The sequence below is a fragment of the Camelus ferus genome, chromosome 21 (genome assembly GCF_009834535.1).
Source record: "Camelus ferus isolate YT-003-E chromosome 21, BCGSAC_Cfer_1.0, whole genome shotgun sequence".
NCBI lineage: Eukaryota > Metazoa > Chordata > Mammalia > Artiodactyla > Camelidae > Camelus > Camelus ferus.
The window spans coordinates 16,229,881-16,247,839 of record NC_045716.1 but is presented as its reverse complement, the minus strand read 5'-3'; the positions used below and the strand labels follow the sequence as shown (position 1 = coordinate 16,247,839).

General features: G+C 40.3%; 1 long non-coding RNA gene across 2 annotated transcripts in view; it reads left to right on the top strand.

Annotated features, from left to right (window-relative positions):
* The window catches only part of LOC116658673, an 89,178-nt gene extending 72,760 nt beyond the window's left edge, over positions 1–16,418 (top strand). For both annotated transcript variants that reach the window (XR_004313911.1, XR_004313910.1), the window contains one exon: positions 15,120–16,418. This is a non-coding gene — a long non-coding RNA (uncharacterized LOC116658673). The remainder of the gene's footprint in view (positions 1–15,119) is intronic.
* The last annotated feature ends 1,541 nt before the right edge of the window (positions 16,419–17,959 follow it).

Genomic DNA, 17,959 nt, shown 5'->3' with positions numbered 1-17,959 from the left:
GAGATGCTGAGTTCTCATACAAGATATGGCACCAATTGTTGTTGGAACATTCTTTGGTCTTCTTAGTTTTTGCCCCAAACATTATTATTTTTTGTTTGTTTTTTCACTAGTTCTAATTCTCTCAAATTCAATTCACTGAGTATTTCTGAGCACCTATTTGGTACTGGGTGCTCTTCTGGCATTTGTAATTATTTTAATAAGATTATTTTTGTTAATTAAATAAGATTTTTGTAGGTATGGAAGCAAACCTTGCATGCAAAGCTAAGAAGATTAAACATGACCCAACTGACAGTAGAAACAAGTTAGGAATTCTTAAATAACAGAATGCCATTCTTTATACTAATTATAGTGAGCGTTGTTTCATATAAAAGGTTTTAGAGTCAGACAGATGTCATTTTGAATCTGGGTCTGTGCCTAGCCATGTGGTTTTAGTCAAATTTCTCAATATTATTAAAACTCAATATTCTCATATATAAAGTGGAGATAACATCAATGATAAAATACAAAGGTTAAATGAAAACAACATTGAAATCACCTAGTACTTGGATTATATAAGTTTCCAGAAATATACATTATTCTCCCATTGCTTTATGCAGCCAAATCTGAACTTGGAAAAAGGAAGGATTTTCCCATCTTGGTAGGGCATTCATATTTTTTGTTATCTGCTTTGTTGGTTTCTGGTTGACTGAACATAGAATGAAAAGACCTTCATACATCTAAGTCCTCTTGGGATAAAAAGGAACCATGTGCTAGGGCGCCTTCCCTTCAGGTCAACATCACTGCATCGCTAATGTTATTGTTGGGACTCCCGTCAGCACCACAGTCCCTCCTGGTCCTGTCTCAACCACAACCATCACCACGGTGTTAGAGGCAGGGCAAAGAGTCCTCTTACCCCAGGGCAGGGGGATGATTTTGAATACAGAGCTGGAGGACTGCCCTGGGCCACTTTCTCACAAATTTCAGCTACCGAGCCCTCAGTCAGGACATAATGACCCCCAGGAGAGAGAAAAGTGGATTCCCCCGACTCAGGACTCTCTGAGTGCATCTGTCCCCCGCCCTCAGTCACATCCTTCCATCCGTAGTCTGTACAGTCCACCTGAGCCAAAAGTCTTGTGCGAGATTTTCAATGTTGGCTTTTTTTCTGATTAGACGCATTACACTATAAGTCAGTACTTTTCTTTAAGACTTATGTCCAGGAACAACAAATAGAAAACAGTCCTAGCCTTGATATTATTAGCTTGGGCAAAATCCAATTATGGAAATAAAGTTTCAGAGAGAAAGAAGCCATTTAAACTACTAATACAATTAGAGGGACCTTAAAAAGTACTTAAAACAGTGTTTAGTATACATTAGGGCTTACTAAGTATTAACTATAATTTACGACAAACCAGCCACTGTGTAGGTATTGTGAATATATACTTTCATATCCTCATCATCTTCCAAGTTAGACATCGTCAAATCTATTTTACAGGTAAGGAAACAGGCGTGGAGATATAAAATGAGTGTTTGAAATCACAGAGCCCACAAATTACAGATCTAGGATTTGAACCCATGATTGTCTGGTTTCATAGCTGGCTCTGATTCACTATGACCAGCTACCTCAATCAAATCTGTAAGACATGCAAACCTGTAAACCACATGTAGCATATTGAATACCCACCCAGCAGTGGGTTATTAATGCGTATGTCCACTCCTTCTCCTGACCATCAGCACTGTCAGGTTTGGATGTCACTTGTCTGTTGGGTGGGACTTGGTCTTCTTACAAGTGAACACCCCCTCGAGGTGCTCTGAGACTGCGGTAGGCCACACTGACTTTTCAGTAGATGAGGCCGTTGCCCCTCATTGGCCTTGATGATACAGCCTAGGTTCAGCTTTTGGAAACACTGTAAGAAAAGAGGAGGGGCTATGTCCTCAGTTGGCTCAGTCAGGGTATAAAGCCATAGTGTCACCCTTCCCTGAAGTCTGGAGAATTCGCCCTGTCCTGACTGAACTTCTAATCACAGAGTCCAGGCTATGTCCTTGCATTTCCCCAGTGCACTCAATCAACTGCCAGAATATACTTCGATTCCCATCTCAGAAGGTCTGGACTAGCCTTTGCAGACATCATTGGATGCTGAGATAGAGCATTTCAAGTGGGGACAGCAATGAAATCCCTGTGGCCTTGCACTGTAAGTGCTGAGCACAGATTACCATTCACAGTATCCACACTTACATTAATGAAAACTGAGTCATGTGCGAGTTTTTTTTTTTAACCCAAATATTGACAGGTGGTGAGCAGGTGGAGCCATGCAGCGCTTGTCAGGGATGTGTCTGAGGGGTAGGCGGAGGAGGAGTGAAGATATGAGTGAACGATGCGGCACAATGGCTCCTTTCCTGTTGCTGAGTGACACTTGGATATATCACTAAACATACAAAAATAGAAGCTCTGTGTCAGCCTTCTTGGGCAGGGCGCTGTGCTGCAACGTTTAAATCTGGATGTCAGTATGCCACTACCATTATTTATAGAGGAGACCCGGATTAACATCTTGAGAGCGACAGAGGAAGAGGGAGAAAGAGAAGCGCACGTATTGGAGGGAAGGTGCTCTGAATATTGCGTTGCATTAATTGCACACTTAACTTTATCCCTTTTGAAACAATAATCTATAGCTGTATAGGAATGTGCATTTTGCAAGGCACTTTGGCATCCACCAATGTATTGGAGTCTCACAGAGACTCTTGGAGGGACAAAGTAGTATTTCTCTTCCTGTGGAAGCTCGTGGAGATCAGGTGACTCCCCGCCATGTTGCTCAGCTGGCCGGTAGAAGAACTGGGTCTCAATTTGCATCTTCAAAATGCAATTATTCCTCCCCTCTAAAGGGCATATAGAGTATTAATGTCCCCAGGCATCAGACTGAGGAAATTGGACCGTAGTGTGAAACTGAGAAAACTAAGGCGTGGTATAAGCATAGGACATGGCAAGAGGCATTCTTCTGGGCACCGAGGACACAACAGTGACAAAAACAGATAAAAATCATTGCCTTTGTGAAGCAAATGCCCCAGTGGTTGCGTTCGATGACCTTAATGATTCCACATAGTGCAAGTGGAGGTACAGAGCTATCCCATCCTATTTTAATCATCGTTTGGAAATAATAAACTGGTTAAAAACTCATAAAATGATAAAAACATTTGATACTTTGAAAGTATTCAGCTAACTTATAGAAAATCTCATTTGTCTCTCAGATTTTAACTATCATGCAGATTCTGTAGTGGTGTGGTGGTATATTTCATTTTCTGTTCAGGTCAACACTACATCGTGAGGCATTTCTGTACGTGCTCAATGAAACCGAATGGCACCTACAGGCTCCCCATGGACCAACAGTGAATAGCTCAGTAGACCCTGCAGCATGGCTGGTATTGAACCAACAGCTAGGTCAGTCACCCCCAAACTTCTCTGTACCTTAGAATCACCTGGGGAGCTTCAGAAAGTGCTAATTCTTGTGTCCCACCCTAGTGAGTGTAATATAAATGATCTAGCATGTGATCTAGATGTTTAAAAGGTAGTTCTAACATGGTGAAAAGTTTAGGAATCACTGACATAAGGTCTGGCCAATGAGATGGTAGCAGACTAGTTGTTTCCCCACCCAACAGCCATCTCTAATCACTTTCTTCCTTACAAACAGAATCTCAGTTCTATTCGGGTACTAAACAACCATGTACACAAAAAGGTGGAGACCCTTCCAGTTCGAGGGGGTGAATGTTGATTGTTCTTCATGGCATTCTCTCTGGCGATAATTAGTTGGGAGAATAGCTATATAACCCAGATCTAACCAATGGCATAGGGGGAAAAATATCTATGAATGGGGAGGAATTATAGGAGAGCTGTCTTTGCTATTACCAAAAGGGACCTCTAGACCCAACTATGTGGAGGAGATGTGGTAGCTGTCTAGAGAGCTTGGGAAGAGCTAGACAGAGAAAGAACCAAGACAACATACTAACTATGGGCAAATGGTAGATGAAAAGAAACTGAGTCTTGCTGATAATCAGTGCACCACCAAAAGTTAATGAACCCTAATACCAAGGTATCTCATGACGTTTTGTTATTTATCATTTATGTGACTTTAGTTGGTGTTTCTGGAATTTAAAGCCAAAAGCATCCTAAATGATACACGAACTCAATTTTAGATTGAGTGTCTGAGAAGTATGGCATATGCTATCCTAGGACAAAATAATGAGTGATCTCAAAGTTTCATATTGTCCTTGAAGAGAGATCAATGGACATTTTGGGGAAAATTATAATAGTTTCCTTATGTGGTCATAACTCAGAGATTATGAATTTATTTCAAAATTTCCTATTTTTTAATGAATCTTCTTCAGATCTATCATATAAGACTTACTAAAATTCTTCTAGAGCATCTTTATATTTTTATGTGCAAACCAGAGGCAGGAGAACTACAATAAGAAACACTTTCATATTAATTAATCACTGATATAATGACATCATGGAATTTCTCAGAAAGAGTCCAAGGATATTTTTGGTACCAGACTGCAGGAAGGAGTTATTGAGAACAAGTGACAAATTGTCTTTTACTCTACCTCCTAACAACTCTCCACTAGGAAGAGAAGTAGAAAAGAAAGGTATGTGGAGATTAATTGGGGCCTCAATCAATTTTTATGGGTAATAGTCCACTAAGTCCCTCTGATTTCAAACTCTGCGTTTCCCTTAAGGATTCTGTGATGACAGGTTTCTGTTTCCCCGTGGGTGTTTTTTTGAAGCTATTAATAATTATAAATAACATTTATTGGATGCTCACCCTGTGCCATCTATCATGCCAATCTTTTTACGTGCATCACCTCAAACAGTCCTCCCCTCTGACCTATGATGATCATGGGTCTTGGGAGTCTAAGTGCCTTGTGAAAGGGCGCACAGTTACTGGGTAGAAGCGTTGGGATGGAAGCCAAGCCTGTGTTCTTAGCCATAGCATAGCATTGTCTTACACCCACTGTGGAAAGCCGTGAAAGGAATGCAAACTTGTGGTCTAGTCCTACCACTCACCACCAGTGTGACCACACGTGAGCCTTCTTCACCGGGTCCTTGTGAAGACCGAATCATGCTCCTTGTACACTGAAAGCCCTGTCCAAAGGTAGCCCAGTACTCCAATATCCTGGACTTGAAGATTTATTCAGTGAACGTTGATAGAGTCCCTTCTATATGCTAGACCTGCCAGGTTCTGGGGAATACGTGAGACACGAGAGTTCTTCTCCTCTCATTCCTGGACTTTGGCAGTTCAGGGAGAGGCTGCCCTTCCCTTCCCAGGCAGGCCTGGGGCTGCCCGGGCTCTGACTGTGTGCCTCTAAGCCACGCCGGTAAAAGCCCGTTGAGAACTGATGCCAGCAGCTCCGCAGCTGCCTCGTGTTAATGTAATCAGCAAGAAGCCTGCACACCTGACGGTAGTTCAGAATATGAGGTGAATGATTAAAGTTTAAAAGGTCGTATACCACTATAATACCGAAAAGAAACTTTATGATTCATCATTCCTGATGTAATGTCATCTGTTTAATAAAGCTGTATTTCACTCACAGCTCATTTTTAATGGGTCTATTTAAGTAATGGCATTGGAGTTGGGTTTTTTCCCTTCCAAGCTAAGAGTGGTTTGTATGGATTGTACTTGAAAAAAAAAACACAGTAGTCTAGGGCTTGGATATTTACAGTATCTTTCAGCCTTCAGCTGACTGGGTATTATTTATGCCAAGCCCCTATACTTGGACTGAAATATCAAACAAAGGCAAACAAGCAGCTGGATATGCTAATACACAAATAAACCATGTCTCCCTTAATTGTATGGATGGGAATTTATACCACAGGCAAATCTGTGACTGCCTGGATGAGCAGTGGTCAGAGGGCATGATGCCCAGGGTGGCATTTCATTCAAGCAAGGAAGTGGGATCCATTGGATTTGCTTGTCTTAAATCAGTGGTTCTCCACTGGAGACAATTTTTCCCCCCCAGGGGACATCTGACAATGTCTAGAGATGGTTTCTGTTGTCACAAATGGAGGGGATGGGAAGGGTATTGCTACTGGAATCTAGTGGATAGAAACGGAGGCTGCTGCCAAACGTCCTCTGATACACAGGACCCTGTTTCCGTCAGAGAATTATTTGGCTCAAAATGTCATGAATGGTGAGGTTCAGAAACACTGTCTTTGATGGCTGGATGTGAGGGAGGTTGAGGTCGGGAGGTGTCAGATGCTGCAGTATAAGGCTGTCTCTTACAGGAAATTCAAGAAGAAATCCTAGTGGGGGAAGTGGTACATGAGGTTTGAACTCATAGGGTAAGAGGACTCTGGGAGTTCTTGTAATCTCCTGTGAGAGTGAAGATGGGTCTGGTCTCATTTACTTGTTCCTACTTCTAGTTGGCTCCATTTATATCTTCCTAACTGAATGTTTTGAAATATTTCCTTTTCATTTATTAACTCGCATTTATTAATCATTTATTAACTCCTGTAGGAGGGGCTCACATTGTAAAGTGAGGATGATAGAGTGGGAGTGGCTGTAATCTAGAATTTATAAAAGTCCTGAAGGTGGAAATGTTGTAAAAAGGTTATCTATTTCCAAACCTTGTGTTTAACAGTGAAACTAAAGCTCCCAAAAAGGAAATAACTTATGAAGGCAACCAACTAATCGTGACATTCTACAACTGAACACTATTTATTTTGCTATCTTTGTTCTGAGTTTAAGAACAATAGATTTTGACTCACACATCACTCTACTTTCTAAATGCGGCACACAAACTAACATCTTCTTCCCTAATCTTCCTTTTTTTTTTTCACTCCAAAATTTGCTCACACCAAGATCTGTTTTCAAGTGCGATGCCACCAAAACCAAATTGCCTTTTGCCATTTTTCTGCTACTTTTCTCAACAAGTTTAACTTTTGACTTTTTATTGGTAGAGGCAATTTTATCCCTATTCTGTCGCCTTCTCATTTTCTCTTTGTGCTCTGAAATGTTTTTCTTCTTGAGCTTCATGGCTGCTCATCAAGGTTGGTTACCATGGCATAAACTTCAATTCATGACGACCTCTTAGGGTTATAAGATGGAGAACTTCCAAAGATCCTCAGAAAGATCAGCTGTAAAGAGGGGATATGTGCACTCCTATGACCTACTAAATTGGTACGGATTGAACTCTTGATTTATGCTACCCCAAATGTCCATTTTCTCAAGTTTTCCCGTTTGAATAAAGTGACAGTTTGACCCATCCAAGATGCTCGTGCCAAAATCCTTGGAAGCATTTATAACTCCTTTGATTCTCTTACTTCCTACATCCAAACCAGTGGTACATCCTGTTGGATCTACCTTCAGAATATATCCATGACCCAAACACAAACCAACCATTTTTTATCACTTCCACGACCTGTATCCACCTGAGTCCAAGCCACCACCATTTGAAATATTGCAATAACCTCTCAATTGGTCTTCCTTCTTCTGCCTGGCCCCTTTGTAGTCCATTCTCAATAATGCAACCAGAGTGATCTTCTTGAGGTGTTAGTTCTTAAAGCACCTCCTCATCTCAATAAAAATAAAATGCAAATCCTTACCCAACCTCCATGACAATATTTATTCTCACTTCTGTCCGCCTCTCTGATTTCAGTTCCCAGGACTTCTCCTTTTGTTCTCCCTACATCGCCTTTCTGTCCCCCAAATGTCAATTGTGCTCTCACTTCAGTACCTCTGCACTTTCTGTTTCTCATGCCTGGAAGGATGTTCCAGGCATAAATCATCTCATGGAGAAGTGTTGCCTCATCCTTCCATCTAAAGTAGTACATTCTGTCCCCTATCTTCCCATAATTATATATAAGGTTACTCTCTTCTGTGCCTGCTTTTTTGCTGCTCTGTGACAAGCACATGGCAGGTACCCTGTCAATGGTTTTTGAACGAATGAATGAACACATGAATAAATGAATCAGTGGTTCCCTTTTATTGTTTAACTGCCAATCTGCCATGCTGCTCACAATTCTTCAGCTTCCCAACTGGGATAAGAATGAGCTGGGCCCGATTTTTCATACTCAGTAGTAATAACTCTAACTTCCAATTCAATATTTTTGGTGTTCAGTTATTTCCAGGTCTCTGAAATTTGAAAGAGCTGACTCAGTGGTAAGTCTTTGGCTTATGTATTTATTTCCATGGATTATCATTTGACTGTGTCCCTGAACATATATCTACTTTTATTTAATTTCTTTTTTCTTATTTGCCTGAACTTCCTAGGGATTTTCTTATATGTCTGAGTACCACCTACATAGTTGATGTTCATGACCTTGTGCCCTACTCAAGGTCAATTGTGATATTATGTAATAGTCTCAGAGGTGTCACATCCATGCCCAGACTCCTTACATTGACATTTATCATCACTCTTTTTCATTCTACACAGAAGCATTCAAGCTCATTTGAATTGGCAAAGGCTGGAATAAAGTAGCTTTGCCACTAACATTTTGTGAGAGATCCTGTCGCAAGTGTTTTACTAAAAAACAGAGATATAAGATCCCTTGCCTACCATTCATCTGCTGATTTGAAATTACATTGTAAAAGGCTATGAAGTTTGTTGGGTGTGATTTGTTCTTTAAATACCCTTGCTGCTTAATGTCCATGAAATCCTTATTAGAATGCTGAATGATCTTTAAACAATTTTTTTTTTTTTTTTAAGGCAGAGAAAGAGGACATGTAAGCAGATTGACAGGTATCTGGGAAAAGTGGATACGTGGGCCATGGAGGAGTCGGTGAACTAACAAAATTGATTTCCAACTTTTGGCCATGGTTAAAGTCCAGTTTAGACCTGGTAGATTTAGAAGAGTCTCCTGATATTGATTATGGCAGCAAAAAATGATAGAAATATCTCAGATTAAGTCATTTCTCTTATTTGGAGGGCCGTGAAGATTTATATGCATTGTATTTTTCATTCCCACACTATTTCTCTCTTCTGGTGTGATGCAAGAGATGGCCACTGGATCAAGATTCAGAAGACCTTCATTCTGGCCCTGGTTTTGCTACCACTGGGTTGCATGGTTTTAGATCTGTGGTCAGCAAACTTTTTTGGTAAAGGACCAGATAGTAAATATATTAGGCTTTGTGGGTCACGTGGTCCAATGCCATTGTTCCACTTTGCTATTTGAGGATGCAAGCAGCCATAGACAATATGTAAATGAATGGGGATGGCTGTTTTCCCAGTGAAAACTTATTTACAGGAAGAGGTGGTAGGCCAGATTTGGTCCATGACTCATAGTTTACCGACTCTTTCTTTAGGAAATTGATTCAACTTCTCTGGGCCTTGTTTTCTGTATTTGCCAAGTAGGGGAGTTGAGCTAAAAAGAGCTCAAGTTATAAAGCTATTTGATCCTATGTCCAAAGATCTGCCAGGAGTTGTTCTACTGCTTGAAATTGTGATATGCTGTAAGTCTTCCTAACAATGTCAGAACTGGTATTTCTCATTTTGGTTCAAACCCCCAGCAGGGAGCAGCTCTTGAACAGGGAGCTTCCTTTCAAATTCAAAGACACAGTGGACTCGGCCCCCAGGGGAATGTGCCGAAATTTTCAAAAGTCCCTACATGCTCCCGCCATTGTAGAATGAAGAGAGTTGGAAGTCCTCAGGGATTGGAGCAAAGGGCTCATATCAGAAGAGCCCCCGTACCCTCCCCCCACCCAGTATCCCTTTCTCACTTGATCCTGCCCCAACCCCCATCCCATCACTTGGCTAAGCCCCATCCTTCTCCAATCAAACTCATCAACTCAAACCAAGTCTCCACATGCTCAAAGAAGAAATCCTTTGGAGATGTCTCTGAATGTTAGATTATGAGCACAAAACTGTCACTCAAAATTTTTTCCCTTTGTGGAGAAGGTGGGAGATGATGGCAGGAGCTTTTCTCACCTGTCATTCATTTGGAACATAAATATCTTTGAAAATCAAAAGCACATAATTTTCTAAAAACTATACATTCTTTATTTTTCTCTAATATGTTGTTTTAGTTAAGGGGCCACCTGGGGAACAGTCCTACTGGGAAACTTTGAGGAAATGTATTTATTACAGTCAGACCCATGTTAAGCAGCCAAGTACTACTTCCATTCAAATTACGTCATGTTTTTCAGTTTTCCAGTCTCTTTCAGCTGAAAAAGGAAAATGTTTGTGAAATCTTTCTATGAACAAAGACCTCGGAACCTTTAGAGCAAACCTGTGTTGTGGTCATATATGACTATGGCAGGGAAGGAAGGAAGAGTGTTAGCGGAGAGACTTGAATACAGAATATAAATTGCTCTTACTTCGGCATTTACGATATGCCAGGTGCCTTGCATGCATCCCTCATTTAATATCAGGCTGATGAAGTAGTTATTATTTTTCTAATTTACAAATTGAGAAACTAAGCCTTAGAAATCATCCAATGTCACAAAGATTTAAAATGATAGAGTAAGTGTTTAATTTTAAATCTGTCTAAACCCAATTGTCTCCTAAACAATTATTTATACTGTTAATTTTTTGAAAATTATTCTAATTGGGGCTAATTAGATTTATAAGGGTCCGATTTTCCAATGGATACCGATTGCATAATGGACGGCATTTTTTGCTGGGAGGGGGCTCAACAACAGAAAATGTCATTAGTTTAATAAAGTGAAGGTGGTAAGGCTGATCTTCAGATAAACAGTATCCTCGAATGGGCCTACTGCACAAACATTTGGACAGCAAATTTTTTAAAAAATTGAATGTCATTAAAATTTTAACTGAACGAATTAGATGAGCCATCTCCAGTACCCACTGATGAGGAAACTCGCAAGTTTGGAATCTGGTCCAGACGGATCTGCTACTTGTGTGGAAGAACCAGGCCTGGACCCATACCTGTTGATTCAAAATCCCAGTGTTCTTTCTGCTGAACCACAAATACGTCTCTCGCAAAAGGGATGGGAGAGAAGAATATTAGGAGAGCCAAGAAACCATGAAAGGGGAATGAGACTTTCTAAAGATTGGAAGAGAAAGCAACCTGGAATGGAAGGATGGCCAATTCAGCTGGCTGTAATGATCACAGCCCCCTATGCCTCAGTTATTTACTTCTTTTTAGTTTAGTTAAATCTTCAGTAAGTTTTAAGAGTTTAAGATTAGGGATTAGAAACTGGTGACCTACAAGCTAAATTAGACTCACAAATTAGTTTTGTTTAGACTACACAGTGTTTTGCTTTTCTTTCCAGATTTTTTTTAGATATAATTGACATATAACATTTCGTAAATTTAAGGTGTACAAAGTGATGATTTGATAAATATATGTAGTCAAATGATTATCACAATAGGGTTAGTTAACACGACCATTACCTCACATGATTGCTTTCTTCTTTTTTTTTCTTTTTGGTGGTAAGAAGATTTAAGATTTACTCTCTTAGTAACTTTCAAGTATTATATAATCCAGTGTTATTAATTATAGTCATCATGCTGTACATTAGATCTCCAGGACTTAATTCATTTTATAGCTGGAAATTGGTACCCTGTGACCAATATCCCCTATTTTCCCATCCCTTCCAGCCTCTGGTATCCACCATTCTACTCTGCTTCTGTGAGTTCAGCTCATTTAGACTCCATGTGTAAGTGAGATCACACAATATTTGTCTTTCTCTGTCTGACTTATTTAACATAATGCCCCTAAGATCTATCCATGTTGTCACTAATGACAAGATTCCCTTCTTTCTTATGGCTGAATAATATTTCACTTTATATATATATGAATGTGTGTATATATATATATATATATATGTATATGTATATATACATACACGAGCATGCACACACACACACACACACACACACACACACACCTCTTTATCCATTCATCTATATTCAGATACTTAAGTCGTTTCCATATCTTGGCTATTGTGAATAATGCTTCAATAAATATGGGAGTTCAGTTATCTTTTTGAGATCCTGATTTCATTTTTTTGGCTATATACCCAGAAGTAGGATTACTGGATTGTATGGTAGTTCTATTTCTGAATTTTTGAGGAACCTCCAGCACAGCAAAAGAAACAATCAGCAAAATGAAAAGGCAATCTATGGAAAGGGAGAATATATTTGCAAACAATCTGTAGGATAAGGGGTTAATATTCAAAATATATAGAAAACTCATAACTCATTAGCAAAAAAAAAAATCTGTTTTAAAAGGCACAGAGGATCTGAATAGATATTTTCTTTTCCAAAAAAGACTTACAAATGTTCAACAGGTTCATGAAAAGAGGCTCAACGTTGCTCATCCTCAGGGAAATGCAAATCAAAATCTGATGTCATCTCAGACTTGTTGGAATGGCTATTATCAAAAAGACGAGAGATTACAAATGTTAGCGAGAATGTGGAGAAAAAGGAACCCTTGTGTACAATGTTCCCTTTTTAAAATGTGGCTGAGTTTAGCTGTCAAATGCACTCTCCAGTCTTTGTCACTCTCATTTTTTTTTTAGACCCCACAGACCACTTCACACATCTACATTATCTTCCTGATCACCAGCAATCCTTTGCCAATGACCAAGACTTTCCAAATAGCTCTCACAGTGTATCATTGTCTAATTTAACTGGTTAGTGAGAAAAGGTCTCAGGGCTAAATTCTAAGAATAAGCCACCCGGAAGTTGGTCTCACAAGAAAAATGTCCTCATCCCGAGGCAGGGAACTTCCACTCTGAACATGCAAAATATCAACAGATACTCTCCTGCCAGTGGTAATTTCCAAGACAGGAAGGAAAGGACAGTGTTCCCAACGAAGGTGAAGTGAAGATGGTAGTCAGCCTAATGGAATTACCCAGACAGGAACTTGGCCAAGACGGAGGGCTAACACCTGTGCCACTTGGGGCCACTAGACTGAGGCATCGGCTGGGGTTTTCCCCTGATATACGGGCTTCCTGAAAGCTCAGCAATCTGGAGCCCACACTAGGTGGATCTGACAGAATATTTTCCTTCGAGCAAGTGCCACTTGGCAAGTATCCTTCTCAGAGATGTTTCATCCTCATAAGTCAGACCTGCTAACTGTGAGGCAGTGCATGATTTTAATTTTCATCGGTTTCCTATCAGTGACCTCAAGTCTGGTTAAAAGGCCAAAGAACCCCTCCAAATTCCCGGGTGAGAAGGGCTTGTGGATTTGTTCTGTCTTGTTTCCTATGTTTATGGAGCTTTTAGACGCATAATCTCACTCAGTGCTAATGAAGTAGGCAGGGGAGTAGCTTTCAGCCCCCGTGTAAAAGGGAGTAAGTGGAGACTCGAGAGTTTCAGAGCCAGAACTCAATCCAGGTTTCCAGCTTCCCTGCCTATGATGTTTCCATTGTACTTTGGCACAAGTAAACGGTGTTGTTCCAAGGTTCATGGCAACGGGGCAAGCTGTGTCTACTGGAAGCCAAGGCAACTGGGATCATCTGAGCAAACAAACACAGTTAAACTGGTTATTGGGATTAGCAAACGCTGTCAAAATATTATGGCCTCTAGGTGACTGGGGCATCGTGACCTCTTCTCTCTTACATTGGAAAGACCGTGGTATTAATGACCCAAGCGCTAGTGCCAGACACCTAGAGGTCATCCTCTCCGCTTCCTTTCTGATACTTCATCTTGGTGGTCACTCAGTTTTGTGGAATCACCTCCTCTCATCTCTTAACGTTGTCTCCTCCTCTCTGCCCCCCAGTAGTGTCCTTATATCAGACCCCAGTATTTCTCCCAAAGGGTGTTGAGATAGTGTCTTAACTGGCCTGCATGTCTCCTGGTTTTTACCTCTACAGTCATTTCATGTGTGATGTCTTTTTTTTTTATTGAAGTATAGTCAGTTACAAGGTGTCAATTTCTGGTGTACAGCGTAACATGCCAATCATACATATACGTACATATATTTGTTTTCATATTCTTTTTCATTATAGGTTACTACAAGATATTGAATACAGTTCCCCGTGTTATATAGAAGAAATTTGTTTTTCATCTATTTTGTACATAGTTATTGATTCTTCCTTTCTCTTCCCAGTAGAATGGAGCCCTCCTTAATTCTTTCGCCCATCAAATCCTATACATTCAGGGCATCATCTGTAATATTTTACTACAAATGTTATCTTTGTATATCTGTCTCCCTTCCCTTCCAGATTTTGAGTAACTTGAGAAAAGGGACCCTCCCTTATTTTTCACTGTATCCTGATTGGCTAGCTCTGTACCTGGCACTAGTAAGGACTCTGACCATGTTTGATAAATAAATCATCAAATAATTAAACCACTCTATTTCAGGCACTTAGATTCAAAGGATACAGTCACTGCTCCTGTGGAGTTTCTAGTCTGGTGGTGACATTTGAGCAGATAACCATGATAAAGTTTGATTAAGTGCTTTCACAGAAGTATGATGCACATTCTGTGGAAAAAACAACGAGGCTTGGGTCTTTGTCTCTTTCCACCGTTTGTCCAGAGGGAAGAAACCTGAAGGAGCATCTTCTTGGCAGGCCCTTGGCTACTTTTTCTCTCCCCACCTCTGTCAAGCATGACCTGAGACACATTTCCAACAAGTTAAGCAGAAACATTTCTCTGGAATCGTCAGCATCTACTTTGCTGAAATCCATTAATTTTCTGCTTTAACACCCTTGGTCAGAAATAGCTCAGAACCTTATGGGGGAATAAGAAAAGCAGACTGTCTGGCCACAGTCACAAGAAAGATATTAATATTCCCCTTCATGGATCTCTCTCTTTCTCTCCATCCTTTCTCCCACTGCCTGCACCCTCCACCCCACCCCCACCCCCAACCACCAAAATAAATATTTTCCAAGAATCTACGACAAGAGATTTGAAAGTAAATCAAAACCTGGACAGAGGGTCAACGAAAAAGGATAAAGCTGCCACTTATATGTGTCTAAGGCAGTAAAAGGGGCAGCTTGTTCTATTATTTACAGTCTCCATAAAGATGAAGGCTCCCTTACTCAGACAAAGGCCTGAGCTTATTAATTGCCAGGGAGGTCTCTCCCACTTCTAGGTCTTCTGCTCTTGATGGGGAAGGCAGGGAGAGAGTTAACTCTCTCTTTCCTACCATCCCCCTCCTTTTTTTTTTTTTTTTCCAAGGGAGCTCTTGGGGCAAGCGGAAGGGTTTGTTAAACCTCCAGATTTCTCTGCATTATGTCCAGGTGGCATGACGTGTGAACAGACGAAAGATTAAAATCACCGAGGAAATCGCTCCGTCTGAGCCCAGATCACGACGCCTTTCAGTGACCCAGCGACCCAAATGCTATCTGTCAACTTGTCCTTCCAGAGACTTTTCACCCCATGCTCTGCGGCTGCTACTCCAGGAAAAAAAAAAAAAAAAAAAGTAAGAAAGGAAAAAAAAACAAAAATCAGGAGTTGGAAGGAGGGGGAAGAGGGGAGGAGAGAGGGAGGAAGCAGGGATAAAATACTGCCTTATTACTAAGGACTCTGCAATGCAGGTCAACTGCAGGGCGCGGGAGCCTTTTTAACAAACTAAATACTTTTTCCAGACCCTCACTCCCAGTGTTTCCTCACTGTCTCCTCAAACTCTCAGCTCCCTTGGGAAATGTCATGCCAAGTCGTAGGACCTGGTCCCACAACAGAACTCCGGTCCTAGAGAGTCCCCTGAGGATGGAGATTTTCCTAATTTTCAAAAATCTTTCCACAAAACCTGTTTGGCCTTTGCTTGGGTTCTTGATGAGTTTGAAGGGTCACCAGGTTTGCATTGGCCTCCAGGTATAGCCAGAGTTAGGTTACTTATGTCAGGGTGAGAGGCAGGGATTGGGTGAGATGAGAGGAGGGGGTAGAAACAAACACCCTGCAGACATTTCACAGGGTTGGGCTCTCATATTAAGAGCCTGCCTGTTAAGAGCCTGGGTTGGACAATTTGAATGCCCCAGCAAAAGACAGATAAGGCTGCCCGTTCCTTAAAGGCACTAGATTGAATCATATGAAGTTACATTTTTCTTTTTCAGGTCAAAACCAATCAAATATTGGCAATTCCATGTGGTTCAAACTATTTCACAATCTAAATAGCACCTCACCATAGTAAGTTTGGTAAATATCAAACATTATCTTCTTTCAAAGAAATGGTTCTATGCTCTGCTATGCTAGCATCTTGAGCACATTCTTTGTCTGCCCAGGGAGCCAGTCAGCACTTGGTGGTGGTGGTGGGGAGTGGGTGGTGGTCAAATTCTGCGTTAAAATATAGCAGAAAATAGAAGCTCCTTTGCATACCTTTAAACAGACCTCTAATGTGTTTTTCTGAAAGACTTCAACATGTGATATTTCAAATTATACAACTTTAAGGAGACATTGTATGAAAATTCAGGACTCTGTTAAACTTTCAGACACTTAGAAACTTGCATAGAAATAAATGTTTGCATGCTCTTTCACTTGGTGTCTTTTTCTGTTCCAGGATTCCATCCAGGGTACTCTGTTTCATTTAGGCTCCTCTTGACTGTGACATTTTCTCAGATGTTTCTTGTTTTTGATGATCTTGACAGTTTGAGGGGTATTGGTCATGAATTTTGTAGACTATGTGTGCCATTTTGTATATTTTTAAATTTAATTAATCAAGAAACATTTCTTAACGTTATCATCTGTTTTTTCAAAAGCCGTATTTTTACTGACTGTATAATATTCCTACAGATGACAGTGACATTAAGAATTTTTTCTAAGAAAATGAAATGATTTATCACTGTGTTTCTTTAACACTGACTGGAGATTAACATGCAAGAGACAATATTTAATGGGGGAAAGTATGCATTTATGAATATTATCTGGTGGTGAACATTTTGACATTCTTGTTTGACTTCTGTCCCAGTGTAGCATGTAAGTGCGGGCATACATGTGCACAGAAAAGGACAACATCCTCGGACATATTATTTTTAATCCAGACTCCAAATACCTGTCCATCACCACCACACTCCCTCCTTGTCTCTAATCTGTAATTGTAAAATGCCAGCATTGCAAAGGTGGATTATTTCCTTCTCTATTTGCATAGTCTTTTAGTCTGTGGGAAAACATCACTTGTTTATTTTTGTAGACTTCTTTGCCCTTGGGATTTGAGGTCACTCAGTTGAGAGACGCTGGTTTCCTTTCAAATTAAAGGTTTGCAAACAACTGTTTTAAAATATTACTACCCTTATGGGTTTACATTGTCATAACCATCCACCCAGTTTCCTTCTCTCACAGTAATCTTTGATGGCTATCTTTCTCACTTTTCATTATCACGTCTGTCAAGTTTATCTCCTAAGTATATCTCTGTCACTCATTCATCTCATCATTTTCACCTCCACTGCATTTGTTCTAACTGCCATTATTTCTTGCCTGGATTATTATAATGAATTCCTCATTGCTTCCTCCACCTGTCCCCAGGACCAGGCTTTCTTTTTTTCAAATTCATGCTTTCTTTTACATATATATATGTAATATATATGTATATATTTGTAATAAATATTACAATTTCCTTTTATTGGGAAGGATTTTGCCATCTTCTGCTTCCTAACATGTCTTCTTTGCTATGTAGAAATCTTCTGATTTCATGGTAGAAAGATGCAAGAGGTTCAGGGCAGGGTGACAGCTCCATGGGTTTCCTTGAAGACAGCAGGAAGAAGCGAAGAAGCTAGAAGAGAATGCACCAAAGAGGAAGATAAACTGATTTTTAAAGAAAGACAATAGGGAGAAAATAAATAATCAGATTCTGAACTTGCTCTTTATATGACCTTGGGCAAGTAACCTTTCTGTGTCTCAGTTTTCTCATCTGCACAACGGAAGACCAGAGTACCTACCTGACAGCGTTATTGTAAGGATTAAACGTAACGATAAATGTGCAATTCTTAGAACAGTGCCTTATCTGTAACGTGCACTCAATAAATGCTTTTCTATTTCTCCCCCTCCTCCTCTTCTTGCTACTACCACCAGATAAAGTCTAAACTTCCTATTATGGCACAGAAATCTCAACCTCAGGGTACTATCTCCCAAGGCCTTGTATTTTCTC